The sequence below is a fragment of the Mesocricetus auratus genome, unplaced genomic scaffold, assembly GCF_017639785.1.
Source record: "Mesocricetus auratus isolate SY011 unplaced genomic scaffold, BCM_Maur_2.0 Super-Scaffold_100013, whole genome shotgun sequence".
NCBI classification, from domain to species: Eukaryota; Metazoa; Chordata; class Mammalia; order Rodentia; family Cricetidae; genus Mesocricetus; species Mesocricetus auratus.
Window position 1 is genome coordinate 65183387 of NW_024429196.1, and position 20785 is coordinate 65204171.

The 20785-nt window shown below is 44.0% G+C and overlaps 1 long non-coding RNA gene across 1 annotated transcript; it reads left to right on the forward strand.

The window, feature by feature from the left end:
* Positions 1-3077: 3077 nt before the first annotated feature.
* On the forward strand, positions 3078-8085 carry LOC110340220. The gene is made up of 2 exons (XR_002382000.2): positions 3078-5404; positions 6447-8085. It is a non-coding gene; the product is annotated as an uncharacterized LOC110340220 (long non-coding RNA).
* The last annotated feature ends 12700 nt before the right edge of the window (positions 8086-20785 follow it).

Genomic DNA, 20785 nt, shown 5'->3' on the forward strand with positions numbered 1-20785 from the left:
GTATTCATTTCCCTCCCTACTCCCTGATTAGAGCCTCTCCTTCTCTCCTTTCCCCAATGAGATCACTTATACCCAGTTACTTCTCTCTCTCTCTCTCTCTCTCCCTCTATCTGTCTCTCTCTCTCCCTCCCTCCCTTCCTCCCTCTCTCTCTCTCTGCCTGGGGTGTTTATGTAGGAATATTGGCTTCGAGCTGCTTTGGATCCAAGGTCACAGCTCAGGCAAGGGCTGTACTGGAGCTGTGTTTTCAGGGACAGTGCACAGATCTGTTCCACCCCACCACCTGCTTTTTTCTCCAGCCCAGGAGCTAAGAACAGCTTTCACATTTTTAAGTGGTTGAAAAAAATCAAAAGACTCATATTTCATAACATACGAATCACACTGTGTCACACATGAAAATTAAAATGACACGAAATGCAAGTTTTGGTGCCTATAAATAAAGTTGCCTTGGAACATGGCCAGGCATGCTCATTTGCATATTATCTGTGGCTGCTCTCAGGAAACAACAGCAAAGCCCTCTTGTCAGGGATTACGTGGCCCACAAGGTCTGAGCTGTTGACTGCCCAGCCTGCCAGATGAAGTGCTTGACCACTCTTGCCATGGAGCTTAAGGAAAAGGTGTGTTTGACCTTGTCCCATAGCCCCTCTGAATTTTTCTGTTACTTTCTTGGCTCCCTGCAGATCAGCTTCATTTGTTTGAAAATCCGTTTTGAGCTTTTTCATGCCAGACAACATGCTAGGTCTGAGGGCTCCAGCTGTGAAAAGCGAGAATTCAGCAGAAGAGCCGAATCACAGAGAAGGCCAAATGCACTGTATGGAAGGCGTAACTGTGGTAAGGGCCAAAGAGGAGCTCCGTGGCACTACAGAGGACCAAAGAGGTAACTGACTTCCTCTTCTGCAACATCAAATAAGACACGCCAAAGCATAGATCAGCAAGTATCTGGGATTCATGGGAAATGCTGAAATTATCGAAAGAAAAGGGAGGAGAAAGAATTTCAACTTCCTCACCACAACCCCCCTTTGCTTTCTTTTACCCTTAGCGTGCCGGGATGGAGTGCGGCAGGGGTACAGAAAAGGGGGTGTGCAAGGGATGAATGAGAGCCAGAGAAGGAGGGGCATGCCTTTCAAAGATTTTATGCTCAGCACAGAGGCGAGAAGTTGTCCAAGTGTCCGACTAACAAAACTCTAAAGACCACAGGAGAACAGACATAGTGCATTCATGCAATGAGTAACACTGGGCACCGACACGAATCTGCTAATGGCTGTGTGCAGTAAAGGAGTCTTTGCCATACATTATTAAGTTTAAAAAAGAAAGAAAGAAACAAAAGTCCAGAAGATAACACATGGCATGATGAACTTAAATTCTTTTTTTAACATTTATTTATTTTGGCTGAGTTAGGAATGGGGAATATATCTGATCAGAGGATAGCTTGTAAGAATCCATACTCTCCTTCTACCATGTGACTCTGAGGACATCAGGCTTAGCAAGAAGCACCTCATAAGCTATCTTGAGGGCTCATGATGGCCTTTTCACAAAGGCAAATGCAACAGAGGAGTGACAAGACATTTTGGGAACATACTCATGTACTTATATGTTTGTAAATATATGTACAAATGTTTAAAATGTTTTATGACAAATACAGTTTCATAAAGCAAAGGAAAAAAGTTTATCAGAGTGAGTGGTTCATACAAGGATGAATGCAGTACCTCAGAGCACTGTCATTAACGCTCTGTTCTTGTGAACAACGAATCCATAGGTAGTTATTAAATTTTAAAAAGCTTAAAAATGATAGCCAGGAAGGGATAGTGCATACCTTTAATCCCAGCACTTGAGAGGCAAAAGCAGGTAGATCTCTGCATTTGAGGTTAGCCTGGTCTACAGAGTGAGTTCCAGGACAGCCAGGACTACATAGCGAGGCCCTGTCAAAAACAAGAAAAAGAAAAGGAAGAAAGGAAAGAAGGAAGGCAGGCAGAGAGGCAGACAGGCAGGAAAAAAAGAAAGAGAGAGAGAGAAAAAGAGAGAGAGAGAGAGAGAGAGAGAGAGAGAGAGGAAGGAAGGAAGGAAGGAAGAGAAAGAAAAGCAAGAAAGAAAAACAAAAGAGAAACAGTGATCAAGAGATGTTATTAAAGCAATATAGAATGAAGGATGACATTATGCATTTTTTTCTGTATTTAAACTATTACAAAATTATAAAGCAGAGCTCTGTAACACACACACATACACTTGGGTATTCTTTTTAATACCCAGGTGAGAGAATCTTAATATGAGCCACTTGGAGCAACACATTCACATCCAAGAGCTCTCAACAAATTTGTACAATATATATTGACTATTAATTTCTTTAAAGCTAATGAGTTTAGAACTGGATATCCCAACATACGAACCAGTCAGCTGCCCACATCTTTTAAAGCAAGTCTCCTGAAAGACACGATGTAGTTTGTAATGTGAAGCCCTCCCTCTGGCTGTCCTTGGAACAGGGCAAGGGTGGAGGCCTGCCAAGAGCCTCCTATAGGGCTGGGAATGCGGCTCAATAGCAAAGCACTTGCCTAACAAGCAAAAGGGTTGGGTCCTCGGTGCTTCAGGAGGTCGCTCTGAATGTACAGTCAGAGTTGATTGGTGTAAGCGCAGGGAGGAGATGAATGCAGAAAGAATGAGAGAGATAAAATAATAGTAAGGATGTCCGAAAAGATTATAAGGTATCACATTATTAACTATCTACCATAAAAACAATGGGCAGATCGTGGCAGATGAAGACAAGTATCCTTTTGATAAACTGATTTCCTGTCCGCATTTACATCCAAGGAGTCAGTATTAAAGAAAGGCTAACATTGCTTGGCCTTGCATCACAGACCTGTATCCCTAGCCACTCAGGAGACTGAGGCAGGAGAATTACAACTTCAATAGCAAGCTGTCTGGGACTCGGTGAGACTCCTTCTCAAAATAACAGGCAAGAAAATGACTGAGGATACAGCTTAGTGGTAGAGCCTTTGTCTAGCACACAAGAGGATCTGGGTTCAATCCCTAGTGTGGGAAAAAGGAAGAGGAGGGGGGAGGAGGAAGCAGGGAGCAGCAATTCAGCAGTTCTATAAATACATGATAGGAAAGAAAATGAATCAGAACAGATCCTTTGACCAAGAGATTTCTAAAGCCCTGGAGAAGTTATCAGGTGAATTAACGGCCTGCATCTTAATGGTGACTTGAATTGTGATTGGACACCCTTAGAGCATTTTCAGCTAGGGAGAGCTCAAAATATTTCTCCCGTAAAAACTTCCTAGAGTTCCCACGCACGGGCGTTTTTATCCTTTCTCGGGCTGAACCAGTGTCTTTGTTTTGCTTCTGTTCTTATTCCTGGTGACATGACAGCAGATGACTCCAAGTAAAAACAGAAGAAGGTAGCGGGGTCAGTCAGCCACCGTTCCCTCTACCACGCTTGTCTCCTGAACCAACGGAACAGGGGTACAGGGCACTTGCAACCAAGGCTGCCCTGTTCCAAGCAGAAGTGAGTGATCTGACTGGGGATCAAAGATAAGCATGTGTCCATCAAATAGAGTGAATAATAAGAATGGTAATCTATTAAAATTGCTAGAAGGACAAAAGCTTTGAAAGCCCTAAAAAGAGGCACCGATTTTTAATTCTGAGAATTCCAGAGGGCGGCTTGTTCAGGCAGTTCGTTCACACATCCATGCTCCAGCCAGGCTGGAGGTGAGGCAGGGTGTGATTCCCACTCCAGAGCTTCTGGGATACACTCGGTACGGTTGTATGCCCAGCGGAAATGGAAATTATGCGCTCTGGTAACCCTGAACGACATCACAGCTAACTCATTTGCATTGAAAGTTGGGCAAGTTTGCCCCCAAGTAACAGATAAACATGTCTGCATGGACTGTCAAACCTCACTGCCACAGAGTTAGTTAGGACCTGGGCATCATCTAACCAACCTTACTCATGGGGCAGAAAGGGAAACTGAGAATCAGAGACCCCAAGTGACTAGAATCTGGCAAACTTGGTAGAGGAGCTAGAGCACACACACCCCTTTCTGCCCCCTCTACCCCTGAGCGTCGGTGGAAATCATCCTGTTATCTTACTACAGACAGAAAGCAATGAGGGAGACAAGATGGAGAAAAAAAGAAATTGAAACAGAGAAGGAAGGATGGAAGAGATAGGCAGCGACAGAAATTGCAGGCGAGACTGTCTGCCTCGCCTGTCTTTATCTTTCTCTCTATCTGCCTCATCTCATTCTTTTCTGAATCCTGTCTCTTTCTCCCACAGGCCGGCTCCTGAAAACATAGTGTTATTTCCTTTATTCCAAATGCCTTCAAAAGGAGCCTACAAATGAGTAGAATGTTGGTGGGGCTATCCAAAATGGTGGGAAGAATTTTCCAGTACCTTTGCCCATCCTCCACTACTGCTAAGGAGGAAGGAAGGTGCGGGTCATTTAGACTCATGAACTTTCATAGAAACGGAATTGTGGACTTGGCCACCCAAATCTAAAGGGCCCACATTTTAACAGGGTGCTCACCTGATTTGGGTGCAGACAGCACAGCTGTGGCCAGTACTTGAGACAGTCCTTCTGGTGTGTGCCTCCTGCAAGCACACATTGTCTTTCTGGCCCCCAAGAGGGAGACAGGTCAGAGACGTTAAAGATTAAGATTTACACAAGTCTTTTAAATGCTAAGGAATCCATCGTGGGATATGCCTCGAAGTGGATACATTCATTTTAAACAGTTCCTTCCCTGAGAACTGCTTTTGGTCTGTCTTCTTCAGGCCGGATGTCAACTGTGACAAATTCATAGGAATCCCTCTAAGAAGGTTGGTTCTACAAATCCTAAAGGGATGTAGCTTTTCCATAGCTACTCCTGAATCCAAGGCATCAAGAGGGGTGGGAAATTTAAATATTTTCAACTTGCCAGGTCCCAAGGCAAAGCAAATCCACCTACATGTTGTTGAAATGAAGGATTCAGTTAGTAAGAAGCAGAAAGACACCAATGAGTTCCCCCTGCTTTACAGAGATGATCCTGCAGCCGAAGAGCCTAATGAGCAGTCTGGTGGCAAAAATCACAATGCAAAACAAATTAGCCGGGGAATTTTCGAGATGTCAGTTTCAATGAGGGAGGAACAGACAAAGAATAAAAATCACCTCATGTAAAAGATTGCCAACTTTGAAGCTGCTCAGGGACTATTGACTTATAGCCTTATTTTTCTCAAGTGCAGTGTCATCCCATGTGTCACATTGACACAGTGAGGATTTCTTGTGAAATAATCCCTTTGCCAACATCAGGGAATCGCCCTCCCCTTTGATCTAGTCAGATATGATCTTGAAAGTTGGCCTACTTACACACAGCTCCAGTGAGGCTGCTCCAAGGAAGACCTCGGAAACGGGGAGAGAACAGCACACACAACAGAGAACGGGTAAGCCTTTGAGAGGAACATGTGCGCACACACATATATGTGCACACACATATATGTGCATATATGAAGCATTTTATAGCTTCCACAGGTTTGACTTAATCTGCAGAGATTGCCAAGCCAAGCACCTTTCATAATTAGAACTGTGTGTTACTAACTCTTCACAGCACAAAGGCTAGAACAAAGACCCAAACTTCTATCTTGAAGAATCTGTGTGTGTGTGTGCGTGCGCACTCGCCTCTAGCTGTGTAGGTGTGTGTGTATGTGTGTGTGTGGCTGTAGTATGTGTGTATGTCTGCATGTGCACATGTCACATGTATGTGGCTGGCTGTATAGGTGTGTGTGTGTAGTGTGGTGTGTGTCTGTCTCTGTGTGTGTGTGCATGCATGTGTGTGGCTAGATGTATAGGTGTGTGTGTATGTGTAGGCATGTGTGTGGAGGCCAGAGGTGAAGCCTCCTCCATTCTTTCCTGTCTTACTTTCTGGAACAGTGTCTCACTGATTCAAAGATTGGCCACTGAACCCCAGTGGTCTTCTGTTTCCACCTCCCCATCTCTGGGATTACAGGTTCACCCTGCCAATCCTGGCTTTTTAAAGCACTGTACCAACCATCTCCTCATCTCCATTCTTCTTTCTTCTCTGTACGCGTGCCACCAGCTCCGTCATTACAGAACTCTTGGTACCCAGCACAGTGACAGCATCATTGTATCATCACCTGTTGCTCAGCACAAAGGCCCCAGCCACAAGACTGGAAGCATTTTCACGCTCTGCTTAACGTTTGAATGGAACACACTCAGGGACTCCAGGAGAACTGCAAAGTTGCAATACCACCATTAAAACAGCACACATATGTACACAGTCATGCATGCATATGCTTCCTGGGCCTTCCCAAGACTTTTTCTTCTCTTTCTATTGGACTTTGCATCCGGCACTGAGACTCTGGATGTCTGAGGACAGTCCGGTCTGCTTTACATTTGAGCCCACTCCATGGCCAGCTCTACCCCGCTGTAAAATCAAGCAAACGTAAGCTCCTGTCTCTTCCTCAGGTGCAGACTGATGAGAACCAGGACCCAGTCATAAAGACCTGGATGTTTTGCCTCATCAGAAGGAGTTTGGTGAACACGGAGAATTAAAATAGTTTATGAACATGGGACGAGACCTCTGGGAAGGAAAGCAAGGGTGAGAGGGAACATTTTGGCTCACTGCTGTTTTTTAAAAAATGTGTTTTCAAAACCAATTACTACAATATACTGACTGAGCAGTCTAAGCTCAGGCCAATCAACTGCACCGGCTTTCTTGGAACCCCTCATTCTTGGGGTGGGGGAGGGGCAGACAGCTCTCTATAGAACCCTCTTGATATAAGAAAGGATTTCTTTTTTAAAGGACATCTTTTATTTTCCCATCTGTTTCCTCTCACAGCACAGTTTGGGGTCAGATCAGGTCTTCTGGCATTCAGGAGAATAATGTGGCCCTTTCCTTCACTGACTGTGGGCATCCTGACTGGAAAGGGCTTACTTTTGCCTCTTATTTCACCACAGAGAGGCACAGAGTGAGGAGAGCACTCCTGATGGCCTGTGTCTGAGAACCTGCCACACATAAACAGGGTGAATGAATTTCGAAGGGCAAAAGAAAGAAAAAGAAACACCCCCAAAGGAGAGGGTGTTAATTGAATTTGGTTTCAAAATTTGCAAATTCCTGGATCTGCTTAAGGCAAATGAAGCATTAACGGTGCAGAGCCCATTGTGCCTGCTGGACAGGACCTCCTGATGTGGAAGGGGACAGTATGCAGGCCTTTCTAGTGGCTGCTTTGTCTTTCAACATGGCGAGAGTTGGCCCTCACCATTGTGATGTGATGTGGAGTGACAGCGGACACCCAAGCACCCGCAACTGCAAATTTTTATATGAATCCAAGTAAAACGGAGGAGAAAAACAAGAGACTTTCTATGCATCTGCTAAAAGGATGAAATGCTTCCCCCTCTCCATCCCCTCCTTGGAGGATGATCTCCCTCAGTGGAGGGGTGAGCAAGCTGATGGTGTGCAGGCTGCCAAGGAATCCAAGCCTTAGGGTCTAAGCCATCAGCCTGCTGGCTGCACTGGCCATGTCCTGAGTGTAAGGGATTCCCTCTTCCTCTTAGGGTCTAAGCCATCAGCCTGCTGGCTGCACTGGCCATGTCCTGAGTGTAAGGGATTCCCTCTTCCTCTTAGGGTCTAAGCCACCAGCCTGCTGGCTGCACTGGCCATGTCCTGAGTGTAAGGGACTCCCTCTTCCTCCTCTACTTCTGTGAGACTCAGGCTGATTCCTTAACTAGAACTGTGACTATGCTAGACTGCTGCAGGCCCACAGCTTAACTACAGTTGACTACTAGCCCCCTTACTAGCCATCCCTCGCCCACCTATTTCTGACCTAAACGACTTGGGATTAACAAGTAAAGAGTATTAGGATGTATTAGCAAAACCAGCCAAAAGGCTAAGGATGCCATCACATGTCCCTGCTTTGCTGTCATCCCCATCTAATGTCTCTGCCAATACACTTTAAAAGTGCACTGATTTATGACTTTGTCTGTTACAATAAAACTGCATCAAACTGTTACAATCCTGGAATGTTGAATTTAGGATGACTTGACTCTGTGTTCCTAAGGCTATGGTCACCCAATTTGGCTTCAAAATAAACGGTCCCTTTCTTAACTTCTTGTGAGGTTAAGGATGTGTTTTTGTATTAACAATGCCATCTTTGATGTAGAGTTAACCCTTACCAAATAGTGAGTTGGCTGTCACCTTGGCTATAGATTTACTGGCTTCTAGAATTCTGAGTAATGAATTCCTGTTGTTCATAAATTACCTGATCCAAGACATTTTGGTTCTTTGTTGCTGCTGTTGATTTGGTTTGGATTTGGGGTTTTCGAGACAGGGTTTCTCTGTATAATAACCCTGACTGTCCTGGAATTCACTTTGTAGACCAAGCTAGCCTTGAACTCACAGAGATCTGCCTGCCTCTGTCTCCTTAGTGCTGGGAGTAAAGGCTGCACAACTGCAATAGGTGAATGAACTAAGACAATGTTCTCCTAGGAGAGATGACAGAAATTGGCTTCCTGCCTCTAGGCATGCACAACCAGGAAAGGCCATGTCTGTGGTGAGAAGATAGCCATCTGCCAAGCAGAAAAGGGGTCCTCCCCAAAACATGACCATGCTGATACTGTATTCTTAGACTGCTTACCCCCAGAACTGTAAAACATGTATACCTGATGTTTAAGCCACTCTGCCCAAGCTGCCTAAGAAGGATGAACCCTGTCTAACTCTGTCCCCACCTCACAGCTGGCAAGCTCATCCCCCTGTCACCTTCCTTCCTCCTGGCTAAAAATAATCCCCCCTTACCCAGGCCTAACAGATCTTCATATCCTTCCTTCCTTCCTTTGGCTATAGATGATGGGAATAAAACCTAATTCCCAGAGTGGGGGGAGACTCAGAAACAACATGCACATATATGTAGACTATGTACACATGACACAGAGAAGACCAACCATGCTAACATCACCTCGAGACAGATTTTCAACTTCATCTTTCCAAGGAGATACTGTTATTCAAATTTCCATCTGGATTCAGCACCCTCCAACAAGGTCTTTCTGACATGTGTGTCACTGTCTGGTTCTTATAAACATCCTCTTTAAGAGGGGTCAAAGGAAGCAGAAGGAAGAAGGCATTAGTGAAGCCTGTCTCATCGGTGATGTATTTTAGAAATCTCCCAGCAACGAGCCTTTTTGTTATTGAAGTGAAATGTTTTTGAAACACAAAGACACAAAGCAAAATACACAGAATCCACACCGTCTGGTTATGTTCACACACAAAACATTGCTGGACTTGACAGAGCAGTAACGTTTTGCTGAAAGTCACTGTGGAGAGGGTCAGCAGGGCAGATAACAGAGAGGCAGGTCCCCGCTGAGGTGGAATTTCCACGCAGCCTCGCCTCTGTTTGCCTCTAAATATACCCTGTTGTTACTTGGCCTGGAAATTTTAGATGTAACCACACTGGGTGATCAGCCTTGCTTCCCCAAAGTCAGAAGCATCATGAAGAATGGTATCACTGTTTACCATCATGAGAGTATCACGAAGGATGCTATTGCAATTAAGCTAGTAGTTGTCATCTCCCCCAGATACTGCAGTACAACTTGAAAGCATGGGGGTGGAAAAAGCACAGAGAATTATAGACAAGAGTCAAGTGCTGATGAATGGAGATGGGTGTTGTCCAGTTCAGATGCCCTCCAGGAAGAAAGAATGACACTTTCTGAAGGCACAGGGAGACTGGGGAAAGATCAGAAAACAAACCTAAGTAGACGGGACCATCACAAGTGTCTGAACACCTATGAGCTTCATCAGGAGAGGATGAGAGAGAGGACGAATCCACACATTCAGGAAGTACCCCTGAATCACAAATCCATGTCCTTGAATGTCCAGGCAGGACACCCAAAGAGTGGCATTTCTTGGGTTAGGAAGGTAGTTAAGTTTGTAGAGTACTTACTGCATGGAGGAAGCCCTGGGTTCACTTCCATAATCTTTATAATATTAAATTGTTCATTAATAAACATATTTATTGCTATCACTTATTAAAGACTTAAAGTTCTATTCCATGGTGGCCTGATATAGTCCTAGTTCAGTCAACTTCTAAATTACATTGTTTTTGTTGGCTTTAGAATAGTATCTTACTTTTTTATTATGACTTTACTTCCTGGATAAAGTCAATGTGAAATGGAAGGAGTCTCCTTTCTTAGTTAATTTTCTATTGCTGAGATAAGACACCATGACCGAGGCAACTTATGAAAGACAGCATTTATTTGGGACTTACAGTTTTCGAGGATTAGAGTCCATAACCATCATGGCAGCCAGCATGGCAGTGGAGCAGTAGCCGAGGCCTTATATCTTAACCCACAAGCATGAGGCAGAGAGAGATAAATGGGAATGGCATGGGATTTTGGAATCTCAAAGCCCAGCCTGACCCCACTTCTTCCTGCAAAGACACACTTCCTAATCCTTCCCAGACAGTTTTGCCAACTGGTAACCAAACATTCAAAACAGATAAACTTATGAGGGCCATTCTCATTCAAACCACCATATTCTCCAACTTAATTATTCCTTCCTGCCAATCAAGGAAGGAAGTTTTCCTGAGCTGAGATGCCTCAGGGGTAGTTTTCAGTAGAGAAACTTTCTCCTATATTTCCTGCTCTCTTTGATTCCCCTGTCCCTTCTTCTCCTTAGATCTTTTTCAAGTCAACTCAAAGCATCTACCCACTACCTTTGCAGATCCCATCCCCTCTTAGATGAGGAATTCAACTTCAGGCCCCTGTTTGCTTCTCATGAATGCCCAAGTGTGGCTGCTCTGAAGTTGAGAAGTTCTAGGGCATGAATAAAGGGGTGAGATCTAGCCTTGTGAATGAGCAGAAAACTAGGTGCCAGTTCTGGTAATATTTTCATCTCTACCAGGAGTACCCTGGCAATCTCCCAACTGGTTCCCTTAATGATTGCAGAAAGTCTCTTCCCTAGCCAAGTGTTAATTTACTTTGGAGCTACCACAATGTAATCTCTGGAAAAGAGAAGACATCTCTACTACTTGACTTTGATCTTGCCCCTTTCAAGATAATGAGGTCTGGCATGCCGGTGTGACGGAACCTTTCACTCTTGCTTAGTTGAGCATCTATATGCCACAACACACATCACAGTAGCTATAAATGGCTCTCTGTCTGCCAATCCCAATGGCCAGACAGCACCAGCTCTATGGTTGTTCTCTTCTGATTTGTTTGGATGCCAAATGGTCCTCTAAGAGGTAGGTTCATATGAAGGAACAATGAGAGCAGATCCTTCTAGAAACCCTCCTGGAACCCAAAGAACACTACTGAAGTGAAGCTATTGGATCCAAAACTTCCTTTCTTCCTTGCTATTCCAAGACCAACACAAAAAAGAACCCCATCCCTAGATTAGCACGTACGGGTGGAGACCCAAGTTATCAACATGATACTTGGATGCAAGTAGACTGGGTTGCCTGCAATCTTACCAAGTTCTTAGATATGAGTCCAAAAATTGAGGCCTTTCTAGCTCTGGAGAATGTATCACTTGCAGAAGACACTCATGATGACAGAGGTTCTGTCCCACCTGATCTGGCCACCCCCTTCAGTCCCAAATAAACACACAGATGCTACACTAATTATTAAACTGATGGCCGATGGCTGGGCTTATTAATATCTAGCTCTCTCTTAATCATTAACCCATAACTACTAATCTATGTATTTCTACATGGCCTTATTTTACCAGAGAACACCTGGCACATCCTACCTTCCCTGTCTCTACATGGCATCTCCTCGTGGTCTCTCTCTGCCTTCCTTTTCCCAGCATTCTTCCTGTCTCCTAGCCATGCCTATCTTCCTGCCTCTACTGGCCAGTGTTTCATTCATCAACCAGTAAGAGAAACATGTAATCAGAATACACTCATATATACATATATACACTCATTCCATTTACTCATGGCTTTTGCGAGCCCCTCTGCCTTCAATCACAATTTTCTCCCTGGCTTTTCCTTTCCTTCCACCCTTTCCTGCCTCCCATACAACCTTCGATAGTAACAACCATGCCCACTTAAGAAAAGACAAAACATCAAATTGTAAGGTTTACAGTGAAATTCAGCTGGATCTTAAAAACCAACTCCTTTGGGGCCCTTTACTTATCCCTGTTTTCACAGCAGAATTTATCACATCCTCCCTCCTAAGTCACTGCCACTCCAGGGCAAACACATTCATCACACTCAATTAAGCAAAAAAACTGAAGAGTCTCAAAGAAATCTTTGGCTGTTCTCCTCCCCTCCTCCCTACACTGAGCTGTGGCTAAAAGCAACACTGATATTGTAAAAGCTATTAGAAACTTTATTACCCCCGGCTTTGTGTCTTCTCGTAAACCTATTCGCATTTTCCCTCTCTCTCTTGTCGCCTCTATCAGACTATGCAGTTCACACAGAGGACCAATGTCAGGTCACTTTGTCCTCAGTTCTCCCAACCCAACTACGGGAACAGTAGTTCTCAATATATACTGGAGAGTTTATTTGGCTTGGTTGGTTGTCATGGAGCTGATGGTGAAGCCCCAGGCGTCATTCATGCTACCCAAATGGTCTACCATTGATCTATATCCAAAGCACACTGATGTGAACTGGTTGAGTCCATGTTCATGACTTCCATTGGGTCTGGGAAGTCACAGCCATCCTACAGATACCATCCTACCTGATTTCTCAAGGAAGCCATCTCAAAGACTGGGAATATAGCTTGGTAGGAGAGTGCTTGTCTAGCATGCACAAGGCTCCAGGTTCAGTCCACGGCATCACAAAAAAAAATTACAGTAAATAAATTTAAAGAAACTAACTGTAAATTTGATCAACGGAGCTACTGCATTCATGGCAGGGTACCGGATGCAAAGGGAGTGTTTGCTGTGTGTTGCAAGTCACTTCTCATGTGTGATCCTGTTTTTCACATTGAAGAAGAAGGCATTTTTGTTCTGTATTTTCTCTCACCTAAGGACTGGTCCAGCCTCCACAACATGTGCCAAGGAGCAGGCAGTGTAGCCCCAAGGTTTTTTTAGCCCCTTGATAATCGTATCATTATGCATTCGCCACTGAGGGTGAGGTGCATTGTAATGTTTCCCACAGCCAGCAAGAAAAACCCTGCTGAGAAGGATGAAGAAAGTCCCCACAATTAATTGGTAGAGTTGCATTGTTAACATTCTCTCAGGGTTCCCAAGCACAGGGATCTTGACCAGCCTGCTGGAGAAATTAGCCAGGGTGGAGTAGAGGGGGGAAATCTCTCATTAAAATCCCAACCAAGCCTTTTTTAGCACTTACTTTCCCCCTCATGCCAGTTGTTTTGAGGCCAGGATGTTACACCCGTTGAATGTTATCATAACAAACCTCCACTTTTTCCTGAAACCTGAAATCACTGGCTGTCTTTGGGAGAATTTTGTAGGAGCTATATGCTGGAAAGCTCCCATGCTGGGTTCCCAGGAGAGGTATGTTTATCCTAGGAGGTCTCTGTATGTGCACATATGTGGATAGACATCACTCTATAGACAAGCATGTATTCCAAACAAGCCCAAACCATTATGACACATTCCAGACTATGTATTCACTCATTACTCTCACGCCTTTCTCTCCCTTCTCCTTTCTGTCTCCCTGTCTCTCCCCCTCTTTTTCTCTCTCTGTGTCTGTCTGTCTCTGTCTCTGGCATCAAGATGAAAAAGAATTGGGTATTTCTCAAAAGTGATTAAGTAAGTCAATGCCTGGGAAACCATCTCATGTAAAGGCTTCTGTCATTGCATATGCTTGATACATTGTATGTACAGTTCTCCCTGCAGCTGCCCTACACTCCAGATGTGCTTTCAGGGACTTCCCAGTAGCCATGTCTGTTTAACATGGTCCTGTATCCCAGGCCACATTTCCTGGGACAAGGTGAGTACCAGGCCTACCCTAGCGAGATTCCCAAAGGCCAGCTCATAGGACTGTAGAAAAGGAAGATACTCTGTTGAAGCTGCCTGTTGACTGGTAGATGAAGTGAAACCAAAGCCACTGTGGTGAACGAAAGAGAGAAACAGAAGAAGCAGACAGATTGGAGAGACTGCTAACCAAGTGCCCAGTGACCCAACAAAAGAACACCATGTGTCTAGGGCTAGGGCTGACCGACCCGCTAACTTCAGCATTGGTAGGGTAAGGGTCTTTCATTGGTGTATAAGGTCAAGCAAGAAATTCATTGCTCCAAGCTCAAAGGTCACAAGTAGTTTCTCATGAGATCTTCTTTTTTGATTATGCATTGGGCTTAATTGTGCATGGCTTCCTTATAACACTTCCTTAGCTTGTAGTCCTACTTACAAAATAGACTGATACAAAGGCAAAATCTTATGGATGATAGCTTAAAGGTTTCTCTGCATTTAGACCCAATTCATAGGCATGTGAGGTCCACATATATGTGAAGCTATCTTGGACAAGACCTGTCAATATGAAAGCTGCCCCTTTTGCTCATGATCATTAAGGGCCATCTCAATCCAATATCTGGGACTAGGGAATCTCACTCAGTTGGCAAACATGTATAAGGTCCTGAATTTGATCCCCAACACCATATAAAGAAAGTTTGGTGGCACACACCTACAATCCTAGCACTCAGGACTTGAAGACAGGGATATCAGAGGTTCAAAGTCATTGTTAGTTCTAGGTCAGTCTGAGTTAAACGAGATTCAGCCTTTTGAAAAGAAATCTGTGCTGGCTCTAGGTAGTAGATTATTTGCCTAATATGTACAAGCTCTGGGTTTGATACTCAGTGCCACAAAACAGAATACACACATGCACACACACACACACACACACACACACACACACGTACGTTAAAGGTCCTTGATAAGGGAATTAAAAGAAACAAAATAAAAAGATTGTTGTTGTTTTTAAATGAAAGACACACAAAACAAAACTAACAGAGAACTAGAAGAAGATATTTCAGTATCTTATCAGACTAGCTACAACCTCAAATTTTTATTATAAATATAAATCCCTTCCAATTTATGAGACTATAGCCACTCAAAGTGCAGCAGCTGGCAGTACTCAGCCAATGTTAAATACACACACATGCTCTGCCCCCCTAAGTAGCCCTGCCCCTGGATGCAGCATATGGGGATTCTCAGCCTTAAAGCTGAGTTGTTATCACAGGGATGTTTGTGGGGGACCTTTACAGGTATGTTAGTGGAGGCATTTGTAGCAATGGGAGTTGAAGGCTACCCAGGTATTCATCAGTGTGGAGACAGAGATGCAGGAATAATAATGAACTACAAGCAGCACACAGCCGCCGGGAGGCAGGGCAGCAGGCAGAGCAGCACAAAATAAGCAGAAAGAAGCTTGATTTGAGACAGAATGATGCTGTGAACCTTTGGCTAGCCTCAAACTCACATCCTCCTGCCTCCATCCCGAGTATGAGAATCAGACATCTGCCACTAGTGCCACCTAGAATGAGATATTTTAATATGCCATGTACATAAATATACAACAAAAAATGATGCATGTTTGTATAGATATGGTAAGATAGCGGCTCCTTCAAAGGACAAAGCAGAGGTGGGAACAGGAATGAAAAGTCAAGATGCAAAGAGGTCCCTGGAGATCAGTGCTGCAGAGTGCAGGGACAGAGGCTGAGGCAATGGAGGCCTGGTGTGGTGCAGGCTGAGGCCACTGAACCACAAGGGCTTAGAGGATGGGGCACAATCCTTCTGGATGGCATGTAACACTGTGTCCCATGTTTGGACAATACCCACTCTTTGAAGCATGGATATTTAATTGGTCAGAATGTAAATAAATGAGTGAATAAAAGAAACAATTAGTCATTCTCTGTAAATTGTCAGCAGAACTTTTGTATGTGATACACTGTGTTGACAGCTAGGTTATAAGAAAGGACAGTGAGCTCTGGGACACTGGAAAGCAGCTCTTGACTCAGTTGTGAAGGTTAAGAGGAGCACCTGAAGACTAACACTCAGTCTGGAAAGATACGTGAGCAGGACAGAGAGAGAATACTTCTCAAGGGATAGGAAGAATCTGGAATGCAGTTGGAAATTGACTACAGCAACCAATGCCTGCTTCAGAAGTGTCCATCTGTCTTTCTCATCCTAAAAGAGAGCAGAGTGGCTACGCCACTTTAACAGGGGGAGCTGCACAACATGGTCCACGTGCTGGAACAATTTTCACCACAGACTGATCTCCAGATAGGAATTAAAAACAAAGAACCATTCCATTCTCCTTCCAGCACAAGCAAGGAAATGCACCCCTCCAAGTGGCTACTGACCAGAGCAGTCCACCAGGAGCCAAGCTTTCTGTCGCTCAGTGGCATCATTTCAGCTCTACTTAAGAGTGACACGAGTTGAACGGGGAGGCTTTTTGCCGCCAAGCTAGTCCTTGTGTTTCTACTCCTCCTTTCATCATGATTAGACTTCTTCATCTGCGTGTGAGCACAGATGCTCATCGCTGACACACTTGACAGGTCTCTGTGGAAGATGTTATCATGTGTGCACAAGGCTTTGGGCTTGAACCAGCTTGATGAACTCAAGCTAAGAGGCATTAGCAAGGCTGATCCTGGAGGGTACACACAAGAGCTTCTCCCTTAGGGAACCTAGATGGTGAGCTAGTGCCAGCATCCTGGGGGTGGGAGGGCTGGTTAAAGTAACACAGTATCTCTAACAAAGCCTGTGACCTTGCTGATGTGGCTGGGAGACCACACTTCAGAAGAACCACTGTACCATGTCATTTCCTGATGAAGATAGTGAAACCCAGAAAATAGAAAGAGCCTGTGTAAAACCACAGCAATTTTTCGTGAGCTAGCTTAGGCCTTAAGAGAATGTAAAGATGGGAAATAGTTGAAAAAGTGGAGGATTTTGGACGGAGGCCAACACTATCAGTGGCTCACTGATGTCCATGAGATATTCTTCAGGTCTCGCAAGAATGGTCTCCTTCCTCCTCCATCCGAGCTCGAGACTGTAGTATAGGGTGTGGCTGCAACAGCTGCAGAGGAGGACTAGAGGAGGGATAGGCAGAAACCGGGCATAACAAAGCCCTGGACATCACTGCAGGATAGACTGCTGCTGCTGTCTGTGCAGTGTGTTTCCAGGACCCTGTACTGGCTCTAATAGGGCCCAAGTAAAAACTACAAGAACCAATGAGGACTGGGTGACAACGTTCCTGTGTCATGTCAATCAGGAAGGACAGAAACATGTTGTCCTGCTCAAACCAGGTGCAAGCGCTCCACCTGTCAGTCCCAGTGCCTGCCCAGTGGGACAACGGCTGCTTTGACCAAACACCCCCCCCCGCAAGAAACTCTCTGAAACACAAAGGGGTCCAGCCAGCCTCCTTCTCCCATTGTCACTCCGCCATTGTATGGGCTGTATTCTGGGAGAATGATGGCCAAGGCAGTTGTAGAACTTTCAATGCTTTAAACAAATGGGGTGGGGGATGCTAAACAAAAGCAACCGCAGGCCTGTTTACTAGAGAGGCTTAATTGGCTTCAGAGAAAGTGCAGGAAGTGTGTGCTTTTGCTCTCATTTGTCAGGCCCTAGTGAAGAGCTGGAATGGACAAAGATTCTGAAGTGCCCTCCCTACCCGTGGGGGGGGTGTATGTGTGTCTCATTGTCTGTCCCCTCCCTATCTTTTAAGAGGAATTTGATGGGGGAAGACAAGTAAGTCATCAGATGTGGCCCCGGCCATCAGCAATGTCAGTTATTGAGTCTAAGGTGCATTGTTTGGGCATTAAGAGTTCAGAGGTCAAGACTCTCTGTTTACCATACCCAAGACCCAGAATACTGCAGCTATCTTATATAAGGAGTTGAATTTTTGTTTAGAGCAATAGAAGCACTATGAGACTTTTTAATAATTTTTAATTATGTGTATGCTTGTGTATCTGTAGGGAGGGGTTGGGGGATATACGAATGTGATTGCCCTCAGAGGCCAGAAAAGACAGTGGGAACCCCTGGAGCTAGAGTGACAGGTCATTGTAAGCTTACAGATGTGGGTGCTGGGAACTGAACATGGGTTCGTCTGCAAAAGCAGGACCCATCTTAATCTTAACTAAAGAGCATCTCTCCAGCTCCTTGGGATTATGTTTGTGTAGACCATATCACCACATTATTTCCAAGAATGGACATTTCCTGCATTAAAATATGTATGATTATGAATGTCACAAAAATGTAGTTTTATTCATTGAATTGTTCCCTTCAGTGAGATGTCAGTCACAGGGCTGGTAAACACCTGTGTCTCTAAGCTTAAGTCTACTTCAAGTTGCCTTTCAGGGCTGCATAAAGGTATGTGATGTGTATTTTCCATGGAGACTTGTGATTACATCATGACTTACAAGGAGGGTTTCTGTATCCTACTTCAATGATTCATAATCTCAGTTGACCAGAGTAGTCAAGCAAACCATGTCACAGTTATTTCATCTGAAAACATGTCATCTGGTAGTTCCAGGGCTTTGGAAACAACAATATATTAGTGGACACTTAGAGAATGCAGGGTCAATAGCTAGACTTGGCCTCTTTATGCCAAAAAGAGGTGTAGTAACCAGAACTGGGGATGTGGTTTATTTTGTTGATTACTTCCCTAGCACATTCAAGGTCCTAGGTTTGATCTCCATCACTGTATTAACTATGTGTGGTGGGGCATTCCTGCCTTCCCAGTACTGGGGAGGTGGAGACAGAGGGATCAAGCCATCCTTGGCTAATGAAGGCCAGCCTGGGATACATGAGATCCTGGATAAAGGAATAAAGACAGACAGGCAGGCAGCAAACAGGCAGATGATAGATAGATAGATAGATAGATAGATAGATAGATAGATAGATAGACAGACAGACAGATAATTAGTTTGGGTCTCTATTGCTGTGAAGGGACACCATGACCATGGCGTCCTTTCTTATAAAGGAAAACATTTGAGGTGTCAGCTTATAGTTCAGAGGTTCAGTCCATTATCATCATGGTAGGGAGCATGGCAGTATGCAGACAGACATAGTGCTGGCTACATCTTGATCAGAAGGCAACAGGAAGTGGACTGTGTCACTAGGAGTAGCTTGAGCATAGGGAGAACTCAAAGCATAGTCCACCCCCACGGTGACACATTTCCTTCAACAAGGTCATACCTCCTAGTAATGTCACTCTCTTTGGGGGCCATTTTCTTTTAAACCACCACAAATGATAGATGGATGGGTAGATAGATAGATAGATAGATAGATAGATAGATAGATAGATGACAGATAGATAGATCCACCAGAGTATGTATGAGGTTTCTATCAATGCAATAAGATATACTATTTCTCTGTGAACTATTATAAATATATACTAAAATAAAAATAGAAGGTAACATGGTCATTTACTACCATTATCAGCATTATAAACTGAACATATATGCTACAGTTTTACAGGACTAGTCACTCAACAGGTTTGTCCACAGCAGCACTAGAAACATACAATGAATTGCATCATGATGTCATAACAGCCTTGGCATCATTCAGTAATGGGAAGTTTTTCATATCCATTATTTTCTTCTTATAAGACCACCATCATCCATGTGACCAGTTGCTGCTGAAATGCCTTTTTGTAACTCACAACTAGTGTATACAATATTTCCCTGCTATGCGAAACCAATTAGCAGGTCAGCATTGAGGACGTATCACTAATGGCTCATCATAGCTATCTGACCAGCAGCCCAAGCTATAACTCACCTGATCCTCTATAACTACTATCAAAAAAGACTGATAGAATTAGCCAGGACCGCATCTGCTGAGCCCATGAAAACCTTCCTTAGAAAGGTATTGGAACCTACAGACATAGAAAGGCAAATTCTCTTTATTTTTCCTTTACTTGTTACCTCATTAGCTTAGGCTCAGGTCTCTCAAGGCATGCTTCCAGAACAGCAGTACACATTGTGGGTGACAGCCCTCCAGTGTGCTATAAAGACAGCCAAGACCCACCTCCAAAGTTAAGTCTGTTCCTGTGCATTGAATCCTTGCACCTGTCCTTCTTGCCCCTCAACACCATACGCACAAGTGAAACTCTGTCCTAATCCAGTTCGCCCACTGCAAGTGGGGCATGCCACTCATTACCTGACCACTTTACAACCGTATGTAACTACCCATAAGCCTTGCACACATAACTAACACAGAAGCCTTGTTGAGGAAAAAAATATCTCCCATAAAATTGTCTATTTTTAATTTTAAGAATGACTAATCTGCTCCCAAAGAATGTCAGAGATCCTTAGGGCTGTACAAAGATCCATCATTACCAACAATTTCTACTAAGGCGAACCCCTATGTGAAATACCATGCATACAAATGGATTAATTTTGAACCGGGTCAGACTATTAAGCTTGAGTCTGCTGTGAGCCCTTTCCCAAGGCAGTGCTCGGGAACAATCATGGTAGCAAACACCTTGCCTATATGTCTTCCTATTTGGTTGGCTCGTTTTATATCTTTGAATGTTTAAATAGGCAATAGGAGTGCTAATTAAAATGCAACCATGCAGATAAATTATGCCGTGTTCCTAAAAGGTAAAATGAAAATCTTTTTTATTTCAAAATCTTTGTTGTATCTAAGGCAAAAGCATAGCGTGAACTAAACCTAAGGGAAACTTTCATGATTTTTTCATGTTTAAAATATGCATGCAGTATTCATCCTTGGGTTTCCCTGTTTGTTATATATGAAATGCAGTGTATTAATTATGAGTCATTTCTTGTGAGAATCAGGACTCAGCATTCCTAGTACAAATAGGCCATTGAATAATTTGTATTATCTGCCTTCTACCTGTAAAATGGGGAATGTAATGTATCTCACATGGCCTGCTTCAGTCTAGGCACAAGGG